This window comes from Lissotriton vulgaris, chromosome 2_1 (genome assembly GCF_964263255.1).
Source record: "Lissotriton vulgaris chromosome 2_1, aLisVul1.2, whole genome shotgun sequence".
Classification (NCBI taxonomy): Eukaryota; Metazoa; Chordata; class Amphibia; order Caudata; family Salamandridae; genus Lissotriton; species Lissotriton vulgaris.
In genome coordinates this window covers 1751064111-1751077836 of record NC_141687.1, presented here as the reverse complement: position 1 = coordinate 1751077836, position 13726 = coordinate 1751064111, and positions in this window count along the sequence as shown.

Below are 13726 nucleotides of genomic sequence, written 5' to 3'. Positions count from 1 at the left end.
TCCAGTAATAACAACAACATTTACCAGAGAAGGCATACGTGGGTACCACAAGTCCCTGACTAGTGCATGCCTTTGAATAGCAGATGCGGAAAGCCTGCATCAGTACATCTCATTTTCCGGGTTAATATCTCCAGTATAACGCAATAATATACATAGGCCGTCATCATGCCAGTACCACCTGGCATTTGCCATAACAACAGTAGCCTTAACCCTCCCCTCATGCAGGGCATCATGAAAGAGTATCAGCATTGGTAAAAATAATATTTTAGGGAGCAGGCTCGATTGGAAAGGCAGGCATTTGGACATGGCATGGGCCAATGGGTCTGAGACTGAGGCCTGTTGGAAGTTCCGTTCTGGTGGTTGACTAAGCAGTCCACTCAGCCAGGGCCGTCCCCATCCCCACTGCAACGCACAGGCTTGGTAAGTAACTTTAAGTGCCAAGTCTAAGTGGCAGTAAACTGTGCATGCTGGCCCAGCAGTGGCAGGCCTGAGACAGGTTTGAAAGGCTTCTTCTGTGGGTGGCGCAAGCAGCGCTGCAAGCACAATAGTAGCATTTCATTTACAGGCCCTGGGTATGTGGATACCACTGTACAAGGAACATACAGGTAAATTAAATATGCCAAACAGGTGCAAGCCAATCATACCACATTTAAAGGAGAAAGCACAAGCACTTTAGCACTGAAAAGCAGTAGTGAAGTGCCCAGAGTCCTATACCCAACAAAAACAGATCAGAAAAAATACGGGAGGAAGGCAATAGGTTTGGGGCTAACCCTGCAAAACGGGCCAGGTACAACACTTTAGTAACTACTTTGTAATCACTATGGTTAGCTACACCCATTCCCTTGGTCGAAGTGGCCGGATCTGAGGGGCATGGCGTGCCCATATGTTTCTAATTTTAGAAAATCAGTTCCCCTACTTTTTGTGAACAGACAACCTTCCCAGGATGGCTAATTCCGTGAGATGAACCGCTTCAGCTGAAATGTAAGCAAGTGAGTCTCCTTTGCTGTGAAACAGAGGGAGGAGCAGACAACTGAACAAGCTTTCTTGCTGGGGTGCCTGGCGCATGAAGGAAATGTAAATGTGCACAACTGGTTAATCTGCAAATCTAAAGGTTTCTTGGAGCCCAGTATTGGCTTTAATTGATGGAATCACTTAAAGCTTTCTAAAGACTCCCATTTATTATTTTTAAGAGGTATTGTAGAGTGAGTTACTAGCTAAGCTGTGAAGTGCGTGCTTTTAAAAGACAGTTTTTGTAAAAAAAATGCACCACACACAGTCTGCAAATAATCTATATGTTAGAAACGTTTTTTTATCTTCAACCTTTTTGTGCATTTTGAAGCAGCCTATCTTATACTGCCTGTAATACAATTGCGATTCTCCTATTAACGTGACTAGAGAATCTGGATTTCATTAAAGACACGGAGGCTAACATTATGCATATAACTTTAAATGCAGACCCAAGCAGCCGCATATGTCACAAAGCAATAGTTCCATATAGAACATTCTTAACAAAACAATTCCAGTAAGCACTAGGCAATCAGCCTCTTTTAAATGAGGAGTAAAGGAGAATTGAAATGTCCCAATAAAAACTTCAACGAAGGGTCAACGAATCTTCACAAAATCAAGAGAGACGAAGGATGAACAAAACCACCAAGATCCATAGAGAAAGAATCAGGAACATGAGTTCGCGAGAGGTTATCTGAAAAGAAAAAAGGTGTAAATTAATCCAGAAATATAAACAAAGATCAATCCTGACATATTAAGAATATCATCCAACTTACCTCCTGACCAAAAGGACTTACTGGCCATAGCACCCCTGATAGAGTGCGGTTTTAAGATACTTAGATCAACACCAGCAATGTTCATAAACATTTTGACCCATCTTGCAATAGAGGCAGAGGAAATACCCTTATGAGGTTTAACGAAGGATATAAGTAACTGATCAACACCACAAGGGCGAAGAGCATGCATTCTCAAATCATATTGTTTCATACAATCCACAACACATACTTTTTTTACAAATATCAAAACGTGGATAGAAAATAGAATCAGACATAGTCTTGGTCCTTCTGCGGAGTTCAAATTTGACACCAAACATATCATAAGACATATAGGAAATATCTAGAGCTCTAACATCAGAAACTCTATGATAGGAAATTAAGCAAAGAAGGGTAGCTAATTTGATAGAAAGCTTCTTTCTGTTCAAAAGCGAGTTATCTGGCCAACTACAGAAAAGATCAAGAATTCATTTAACATCCCACAAAGATTAATATCTAGGTTTTGGAGGTCTTCTAAGTCTGATACTTTTAAGGATTCTACAAATAATAGGATTTTTACCTACCATCTTACGATTGACCAAGGAATGACCAGAAGAGATAGCCGATCTACAGCAATTGATAGATCTATAACTTAGACCCCTGTCAAATTGTTCTCCGAGAAAATTGACTATATCAACGATAGGTGCTTCCACGGGATCCAAGTCCCTTTCCAAGCACCAATGTAATCAAACTTTCAAAATGTTGTTATACCGGTAATGTGTTCCTGGGGCCCAAGGTTTTCAAAGTAGAGTTGAAGCTGTTGACGAAAGCCTTGTGAGATCTTTGGATCTCCTGACACTCTCCAGGCAAGAAGGTTCAAATTCCCTGTTTGGACAAGGGTGAATTTGACCGTCTATGTCGGTGAGAAGGTTGCTGAGAGAAGGAATCAGGAAAGGAAGATCGTAAGACATCTCTAGAGTAGTTGGGAACCAGGCTTGGGAAGGCCAAAAGGGAGTTACCAGGACAATGGAGGCATGTTGATGTCTCACTTTCTGAAGGACCCTCTGTATCATGGTAAAGGGAGGGAAAGCATAAGCGTTGACTCCTACCCATGATTGGAGAAAAGCGTTGACCGCTAGAGCACCCGGGTCGGGCATCCAGCTGTAATAATGTTCCAGTTGAAAAGTCAACCTGCTCCCAAAAAGATCTATTTGGAAGGGACCCCAGAAGTTGTTGAGGGATCTGAACACAAAGGTGTTGGGGTTCAATCGGAATGATCCAAAAGGAATCTCGAATTCCAATCCGCAGAAAGGTTCGATTCCCCTGGAAGGTATTCTGCTCTTAGATAGATCTTGTGTTCCAGGCAGAAGATCCAAAGTTTTTTGGCTAAATTTGACAAGTCTTCAGACTTTGTTCCTCCCAGGCGGTTTATGTAGGCAACGGCGGACATGTTGTCCATTTTTAGAATAACTAATCTGCCTTGAAGAGGGTGTTTGAAGCTCATTAGAGCATAAAGGCCTGCAGCCAGTTCTAGGTAGTTTATATGGTGTGAAGACTCATCTTGAGACCAAACTCCCCCAGTGTTTTGATCTAGGAGACAGGCACCCCAGCCATGAAGGCTCGCATCGGATTCCAAAATAAAATCTGGTTTTGAACCAAAAATTGCTCTGCCGTTCCAAGAATCCAAATTGTCTAACCACCAGGTTAGTTCTGAAATGGATTCTTGGTTCAGGGAAACACGGTCTCCGTACCAGAGACCCGATCTCAAAGCTTTTCCTTTTATCCTTTGAAGGGCTTGATAATTTAGAGGGCCTGGAAAGATAGCATGAATGGAGGATGAGAGAAGACCCAGGAGTCTGGCTAGTTCCCTTAAGGAAAGATTTTGATGTTTGAGGACATGTCTTATCTCCTTTCTGATTTTGGAAATCTTCTTCGGAGGAAGAAGGAGAAGGCAATTGGTGGTGTCTACAATGAAACCTAGGAATTCCATGGACTTTGAGGGGGACAGAATTGACTTTTCTTTGTTTACAATAAATCCAAGGTTTTCTAAAAGATCCATTACAGTCTTGAGATCTTGAAGAATTTGAGTAGAATCTTGAGACATGATAAGGATATCGTCTAGATATATATAATCATACGAATACCCTTCTCTTTTAGAGATGAGGTGACTGCTTTCATTATTTTGGTAAAACACCAAGGGGCTGATGACAGGCCGAAGGGGAGAGCTTGGAATTGATAAAGCCGGTTCTTCCAAATAAATTGTAGGAAGGGTTGATCTTCCTTCGCCATAGGGATGGTAAAATAGGCGTCTTTGAGATCTAGTTTGACCAACCAGTCTCCTTCTAACAAGAGATCTCTCAGAAGATGGATACCTTCCATCTTGAAATGTCTGTAAACAAGGTACGTGTTGAGTTCCCTGAGATTTATGACGGGTCTCCAACCTTTGTCCTTTTTTTCTACAAGAAAAATTGTGCTTAGAAACCTCAGAAATTCCATAGAGACTTCTACGATTGCGCCCTTCTGGAGCATTGAAGAGGTCTCCTATTCTATAATCTTCTCTTGATCCGGAGAGAGCGACATTTCTCTTGGGAAAGAAACCTGAATCGGAGTATCTATGAAATCTATTGTAAAACCAGTAACAGTGTTCAGAACCCAAGGATCCTGAGTAATTCGTTTCCAGTTCTGGAGAAAGAATTTTAGTCTGCCTCCTACTTTCGTGGAAGGGGAAAAGGGAATCAAAGCACTTACTTTGTGGGTTTGCGTCGTTAGATCCCCCTCTTGCTCTCGAACCTCTTGAACGGAATCCTCTTTCCCTTGGAGGGTAAACTTGGGGTTGGTAGGAGGATTGGTAGCCACCTCTTGCGTTATAACCTCTGGATCTACCGTAGGGCCATCGATTAAATCGGCCGAAAGATTGGCCCCTTCTTCCGGCCCTGCTAAAAAGGTTATTGCTGTTGATGTTGAAGACCTTTTTCATGTTCTGATGTGCTTTATCCAGGGCTGTAAAGGTGGACACGTATTTGCCTAATGTTTTGATTAGGTCTTCGCCAAAAACTAGGCCTTTAGGATTAAGTGAGGGAACTTTATCGGCTAAGTCGCTCAATTTTGGGCTAATCTTAGTGAGAACGACTCTTCTTCTTTCAGAGTTGAGACTGGCATTTGCGTTTCATAAAAGTACTAGTGCCCTTTGACTCCAACCATGGATAAGATCAGTGTTCAAGGTGGAGCCGTTGATATGACTATTTTCAGCGGCATCAATAATTTTAGTGAGGGGACCTAAAATATCAAGAAGTCGGTCTTGACAAATTTTAAGGGATCTCTCCATACCCTTCCTGGGGTCCCTACCGAGCTTGAAAAGATATTTTATCAGCTCGGGATCAGGATTAGGTGTTTGGCAGACTTTACCTTCGATAGAAGGTCTTGAGCAATCTGCTCGTAAGAGATTACGAGTGTCTCTCTCTAGAGGATTCCTGATCCATTTGGTAATAAATTTACTAACGTGGTCCAGAGAAACCCACTAAGAGCTACTAGGATGTCTGATGTTAAGAGGTGAAAACACCTCCTCGCCTAGAGGGTCTAGAATGCTATCCTTTGAAGAGGAAGGTAAATTATCGTCAAAGGATTCAAAATCCTGGTTATCATCCACGTCAAGGATGTATTCGTCAGGGAATTCTGAGGCAATATCATCATGATCATAGTTATTAAAATCATCATTGCGGATGAATTTATTACTCTGAGCACTTGGATAGGTTGTGCCGCGGAGGACACCTTTATAACTTGTGCCGCGGGGGACACCCTTAAATGTTGTGCTGCTAGGGACACCCAAATCGTCTGAGGTAAGATGACCTCCAGTAAAATTTGAGGTACTAGGACCTGAAATAGTGCTCTTAGGGGTACAATCAATATTTTTAGTTTTTTTACTCTTCTTACCCCTTATTTCAGTGAGGTCATCATCATTTTCAAATTCATACTGAAATTCATCATCCTCTACAGGAGAAAAGGATCTCTTAGATGCCATGCCTTTAGAAAGTGTAGAAAACATACAAGACCTATTTCTTTATGTATTAGAGATTTAAATGCCTCATTTTCAATGTTGGGGAGAGAACCATTATCTTGATCTGAATCTGAGTCAGACATAATAAGGACGGGGAATAGAGAGGTATAAGAATAAATAAATAAGTAAAGACCTCTCTTTTTTTTGTTTGATATAAATATATATATAAAAACCAATTCAAATAAATGTAATTCCCCTTTTTTTTGGGGTGGGATTGTGAATCGTTTTGAGATTGCAATGAAATATAATCTAAATTGGATTTAAATCCTAAGAAAGTGGTAGGAGACGATAAATGTGTCCAAATCAGCTGATCGCGTCGGAAAACTGACAGTTTCCCCGAGCGCGATCAGCCGGTTGCCCAGAGATACACCTTGTGAGCAGGGAGACTGAGGAAAGCAACTAAGCAACGATAGCACGCAGCGCGTGTGTTGCTAACGGTCTTTCCTCAGTTTTGGCAAAACACAGTCACGGGCAGCAGTGAGGGGAGAAATTCGATGAAGGTATCAAACGAGGCAAGGTATGTCGAAGCACAAGGCGCTTCAGTCAAAAACAATAAATATAAATCTATAGCGCGGAGTGAGAGCGATTTATCAAGTAGTGTGAGCAAACAGAGGAAATGAAAGGCGCAATTACCGAGTAAAATAATGAAAACGAGCCGACCTCGATAAATTAGAGGACCGGCGGTCGAGTCAGGGAAGGGTGAGGGAACAAAATGTCCCACGGGAAACAAGAGCAAGAAAATTTGAACAAAAGCATCACACTCATCAGGTAATAGTGGCAGAAATGTAACAGAATAGGTTACTAATAAGTATAAGTTATAGATTGCAGTAAAACAAACAATAATTAAAATGACTAGCAATGTCAAAGGAGAGTAAGAGAAAAACAGGACTTATCTGCTTGGAGCCGCATTTAAAAGAGGCTGATTGCCTGGTGCTTACTGGAATTGTGTTGTTAAGAATGTTCTATATGGAACTATTGCTTTGTGACATATGCGGCTGCTTGGGTCTGCATTAAAAGATATATGCATAATGGTAGCCTCCGGTCTTGTAATGAAATTTTAAAATAATGACTTACATGTGCACAGTGCATTCTGGCACAGACTGGGACCGTGTAGCCCTAAAGGCACACAAGTCACTATTCTCCACTGCACCAACCAGGATTCAGTTCTGTGACTCTCTGGTGCAGTGCATCATAATTTATGATAGTGCATTTTCCACTGATTGACATAACTTGAATCTAATTTTCATGTAAGCTGTGCGTTATTTTATACTTGGTTACCTGGTGAAAGACCGAAAAAAGTGACAGAATTGTTATTTAGCCACACCTATGCTCACGCTTCCATGCTCACAAATTCTGCTCCTTCCCACCCCCCCCCCCCCCCCCCCCAATGCTGTGTTACATCAAACATTCTCCCTCAGTCAAAAGATCTGGGTAAAATCCATCATCACAGTTCCCATGCTTTTTTTAATGCACTCTGACCACTGACCGATTTACTGCATATTATCACCAAAATATTACGGATCCATTGCTTAGCTAGTACTTTAATATTCTACAATCTCTGTTCCCCCCTTACCTGACCACTTTTCTTCCTCAATGTGCTTTTAAAGCCTGCCAATGATGTCAAATTCCTCTCTCCAATCAACAGGCTCCATATTTCAATTAGCTTTTTGTCAAGCAAAGAAATCGTCCTGTTTGTGTCCATCACTACCTTTCCCTCAAAATTTTAATTCTGAAACATAAATGTGGTGTCTTCGAATGCTGAGCGTAATACCATTAATAACAGCAGAAACATGTTGACCGTTTATTTCTATTAAGGACACAGGTTTCCTAACATAGAACCTAGTTTGTGCATACACACTGCTTTTATTCAATACGGGTTGACCCTGATTAAAACATTTTTGGGTATCAACTTTGTATTTTTTAACCAGCACTCACATATAAATACACTTTTTTGTTTGAGCACTGTTACACTCAACACCAACCCGCTGCGCTGTAACTCAGGCGTTGTAGCACGCTGGGGGGGCATTCGGCCACCCCAGCGGGGAGCCGATGATGAAGCATGTCACCAACTAGTGGTGAGTGAGGGTCCTTCTTTATAAGGAAAGAATCCCCCCTTTCCCTTATCGGCTTAACTGGGTTTATTTTGTTCCCAGTAGCTGACATTTCCCCCCAAAACATTTTGGGGGTTTCACTTGTTTGGGTTAATGGGACTTTAGTAATAACCACTTATGTTAGGTGGTTTTTTGCTATTTCATTTCTCTTTTTCACACTTAGTCACTCCTTAGTTGTTTATAAAAAAAATAATTGGGGTACAGGAGTGCCTACTCTAGTCCTCTCTCTCCTGTTGATCTTTTGTCTTCATCACCCACTCAGTGCTCTTGTTACTCCCTTATCACCTAATCACTCTAGGTTTTTTTGATCACTGCTCTCCATTCATCCGAGTGTAACAAAGGGTGTGCTTCCAATGATCAGTTAGGACCTTTTGGGTAATCACTTCTTCCTGTTGCAGAATGACTGTACTGTCGTTAGCAGTGGTCCTCCTACCATCATTTCTTTCATTTCATTAATTTTATGTTGCATCACTGAGTATGTAGAAGAACGGAGGAGGGCGTCCCCTGGGAGCTACAAGGAAAATGTTAATTTGACAGGGAGGGAGTGGGATGCTGGAGAGAGAGTAATTTAACACAAAGAAGGAAGGGTGGTAGCTTATTTGATGGAATTGAAAGAAAGAATAGCACCCGGGGAGGTTTGAAGGCAGAAACTTCCAACGGCATCCACTGACTGCCCACTGAGTGTACTATATAACATCACTCACAGTCCTGTCCATAAGAAGCAAGCCTGAGAGAGATGATAGCAAAAACAGGTGTTGTGATAGGAGACCAGTGGAAACCATGTTTTTATTCATTCAAACATACCCCATCCTGCATGAGAACCCCCCTGAAAGGACCCTCCACTACCCTGGGGACACTCTGAAATTATAGTAGGATGAGGTCTGTGGGTTCCACATCTCCCAGGTGAGTAGAAGCTTCACCGTGGCTCTAACACGTATGAGATTGAGCTTTTCCCATGAGAGTGTGGCTCCTCTGAGAATCATCTGCATGATCCCACCTCTCCGGACCTCCATTGCTCTGTGCGGATGTAAGCGTGATATTGGTACTTTGATCCCAGTGTACTGAACTGCTAAACTGGAATACAGATGAAAGGCCACTGTTGGGAGATATCTGCAAGAGACATAGCATGTCAATAGTCTCTGTAAACATGAGCCACATATTGGAAATTTCAATGCAATCAAGAGAGGTGCTCTGCTTCAGTACCCCCACACAAGGCTCGTTGAAAGCCTGCTCTAAATTAATGAGTTTCTTTTACTGCTTTCAAACATCTACACACTATTTCCCTCACACACAATCAAGGGCTCCATTGATTCCCTTTTTACCATATGGTTTCTCCGCATCTGTTTCTCACTGATTTTTATTTCGACTTCATCTACAAAACCCTGGTCTTTTGTCACCCGGTAAATGTGCTTCTGTTGCCCAGTCCTTGTAACAAGCCACTGATTAGTTATCAATCAATGCTTCCTTTTCATTCATTCAGTCCTCCCTACCACCTAGTTGGGGCCCATTAGGGGTCTAAATTCTGATAATCTGTGGTTTCAATGACTGCTTTCTGATCACTCAGTCGCTTCTTGCCTAATAGTCGTTCAGACTACTTTTCATCCCCCTTATCGCTGCGGAGATATATCTATGTGTTACAAAGTTGTGCACTGACTCTTTGCTATTAAGCGAGTAACGTTCAGTCAGGTCGATCACAAGATGCTTAAAGTGTTACAAATGGCAAACCCACAGCGCCACTGCCTATATGAAATGAAATCCATTAACCAGTGATCATTGTCCTTTTGCTACGCTGATACCACTGTTTTCCAGTTTGTAAAAGTGCGTCCCCTGACAGCCCAACCAAAGCTTCAATATCCAAGACACATACAGGCCTGTGCATGTGGTTAGATGAAAACCTATGTGTGGAATCTCCTGCAGTCTAGCTTTGGAGCTGAAGCGTTCACTCGACTTGTTACAATAGAGCAACCTCATCGATAAATTGCCCAACAACCCCCACCCGGAGACCCTGCCCGGCCCATAATAGCTCGCCTATAAACTTTCAGGACAGCTGGAGAAAAGGGAACCATTCTTCATAAGGGAAACTCCATACAATTCTTCCCTGACTTCTCACTTGCAGTGCAAGAAGCACGGCACAAACTTCTACAAGTGAAAAAACTACTTCAACAAGCCGGAATAGAGTAGGCTATGCTATACTTTGTTATAGTACAAGGTACACTACATGGTGCCCACGCAACTTTAGTCAAGACTTATGGCCCGAACACTGACAATCCGGTTTCCTACACATCACTCTGGAACACACCACTTACAATGACGACCTAAACCATATTATAGGCTTGCGACTTCAATACTTACCTTACCCTTTTCTAGAAAGATCAGCATCCACAGATTGGCATGGTAAGCAGACCGCCTAGGACATCTTAGCTGGCATGGACGAACACGGAATAATAGATATGTGGAGAATAAAACACCCTACCAGACGTAAAGGCACAATCACATCTTATGTACATAGCTCCTGGTCCTGTCTTGACTATTGGTTAGTGACTCTGGATGTAAGCAACTGAATGCATATCACATCACACACTTTCGCAAGAATCTATCGGACCACCTACCAGTACAACTTTAGATAGCAATCCCCACACACATACTAACCCTGTTCATAAGGAGGTTCCGGGCTACAGCTCTGACAAATGCAGTATTTCGAGATGTGTTGAGATCTAGCATAACAGCATACTTTGAGGATAATGTGGGCACTGTGGACAGTGTAAGCACTCTCTGGAGGCTTTTAAGGCTACCGATAGAGGACATTTCATTAGCACGCAAGCAGATATTTTCGAAGCACTAAGTACACAATGACAAAACATTGAGCATCAGATACAAGAACTAGAGCACCAATATGAAACTTGCCCAGATCCCAAAGTTCTAGCTGCCATTAGAGAACAGGTGACACATTACAATGACATAGCTGACCAGGAGATAAAACACATGTACAAGCATAAGCGAAGGCTTATGGAGGGGTGGGAGAACAGGGAGGAACATAGCCAATAGGCTAAAGACACCATGGGCACACACGAATATGATTAAAACTAAATCCCCTAAATGGCACAGAATATTATGACACTAAGACCATATTTGCAACATTTACCAATTTCTATGCTGATCTATACAGCACGCAAGTTACTACTTCCAACAGGGGGATAAGAGATTACCTAGACAAGATCGTGTTAGCCTGGCTGCCGGATAGCCAATGAGAACTCCTAGAACAGTTCATATCAATGAACGAGATCATAGAAACTATAGCCAGCCTCCCGACGGGTAAAGTTCCTGGCTTAGACAGCCTGGTAAGCACATTTTTATAAAGAACTGACACCACACCTGTATGAGCTATATGAGGAAGAATACAACAGACAAATATTGCTTCGCTTGCAGTGTCAGTGTTGGTGAAGACACGTAACCGGCAGCAGGCAGCTTGGGGGAATACGAACGGGGAGAGCCACGCTCCCCTAACAGCCAGTGGAGAGACGCCCTACCACCACGCCCCCAGCTTGTGGGACATAATTATCTCTCGCGTTTCCCGCTCTGCAGGAAACGCTCGCAGTGTCAGTGTTGGTGAAGACACGTAAGCTGCAGCAGCAGCAGGCAGCTTGGTGGAATACGAACGGGGAGAGCCATGCTCCCCTAACAGCCAGTGGAGAGATGCCCTACCACCACGCCCCCAGCTTGTGGGACATAATTACCTCTCGCGTTTCCCGCTCCGCTTACTATGCCATTATCGGTAATACAAACAGTCGCCGATATTGCACCTGCTAGACCGGTGGGAGAGGGCAAAAAGCAGATAGAAGTAGCAGTCATGGTGCATAGCCCTCCAGCTAATATGGACGTAATAGTTTCAGATCCAGCAACGCCCCCTCCAAGCCCAGGAACCACTAGATCTGGTCTGTCAATTCGGTTGGCTTTGGATACTAATTCAGGGGTCATGAGCAAATTCCCGGACCAAGCAGCCAAAAGAAAGCGTGGGGGAGCTGCACTACTAAATAAGAAATCGAAAAAGCAACAACATGCAATTATGGACAATGAATCTCCCGTGGTTGTGCTTGATGGTCAGCAGTTTGGAGTGGACAAGTCGCCGCCTATAGAAACCAATGAAGACATATCGCCGCCAGAGAGAGGAGGGGATTTCTGGGCCAAAATGGAACGGATATTTATAGAGTCCTGTCTCCCGATCCATGAAAGACTGAACTCTTGAGAAAACACTGTCTTGTCTTGAATCACTGTGTCTATCAAAATTGGGAGGGAAGGGCAGAGGGGTCTTGGAACCTGCCCGTAATGGTACAGGAGCGACAGGCTCCAGTCAAACAGGCACGCAGAGTACAACTTTGGTGGATATAAATGCAGCATGGGTTCCACCTGTCCAAATTGGTATGACAGACACCCACCCAATCATCCAGCCAGTGAAAGTTGCACTGAGTGCCCCGGCTAACATAAGGAATGTGGTGGGTAGGGGGGATACGGGAGATAATAGCTCTGGCCAGGGCCCAATACAAGTAACAAACTTGGGTCAAGGGACGAGATCGCTGGGTCCCAGCAGGCCCCTGTTGTCTCGCCTAGCCTTGCCCCCGGAGTTAGTACCCTATGTGGTGGTTCTTGCAGGGGTTCCTTCCCTGAGCCCGGTTAAGGTCGTGGACTACAGAGAACTCAAAAACAAATGCATTCACTGGTTGAATTGTAACAGACCCCTTTCAAATGAGGGAACCAGCGAAATTCTATTTGCTAGACGAGTAGACTGGGTGGGGCCCAGACGGAAAAATATAAAAGGGGATTGTATTGTGATCAACTTTAGGAATAGCTGGACAGCTAAGTATATTTGCAATTTGGAGTCAGGTAGCCCAGATACGCTTATAAAATCCATGCCACTAACTTATTTTTATTCGGGCACTCATAGCAAGGCCCGCTTTGCACACAATTAGGAGGGGATAAACTGGGCGGTGATAAAACCCAGGGAGGCAACCCCATTTATGGAAATGTTAGCTGGAATGGGCCATTAAATAGCCCCATGTCGTTTGACATGTTCCATCACCACAACAGGTATAGCAACTTGGAACCTGTTGCTTGACTCTTGAAAATAAAGAAGCCCACTTCGTCTGCAGTAGAAAGTAAGAACTTGCTGGAAGTAAAAGTTAACTTCTGTGAGATGAAGCACCTCCTTACTGTGGTAGGATACGTGGGAAAGGAAGGTATATTAGGGGACAGAAAAGGTCATAACAGAGGTGACATAAGCAGCTGGATAGGAGGTAATATGGAAAAGGGAGGTGCTGGGGTAGGAGAGTCAGGGAGCGGGGATACAGTTGTGATAGCGAGAGGAAGGAAACTAGGGAGACGGGTGACTCTGTGTTTAGATCAATTAACTGTGGTGAAAGTATAAGTTCAACACACAGTGAGGTAAACGGGAGTATCAACATACTTTCCTGGAATGTGGCAGGACTGAAAAAGAAATTAACATCTGATGACTGGGGTTTGTTCATGGACAAACACGATATCTGCCTTATGCAGGAGACATGGGCCCTGGACAACTACCAGCGGTCTGGGTTTGCCACATTCAATCTTCCTGCAATAAAAGGAGGTAGAGGATGACCATCAGGAGGACTAAGTACTTGGGTAGCTACTCATCTGGGAGCCACGGCTAAGCAGGTGACAGTTAATTCCCCAGATATCCAATGTGTCCAGCTAACCCTCCCGGGGAATAAGCACTTAGCCATAATTAACATCTATTCAAGGCCAACCCAGAGCGGCCAGGAGTCTATGGTTAT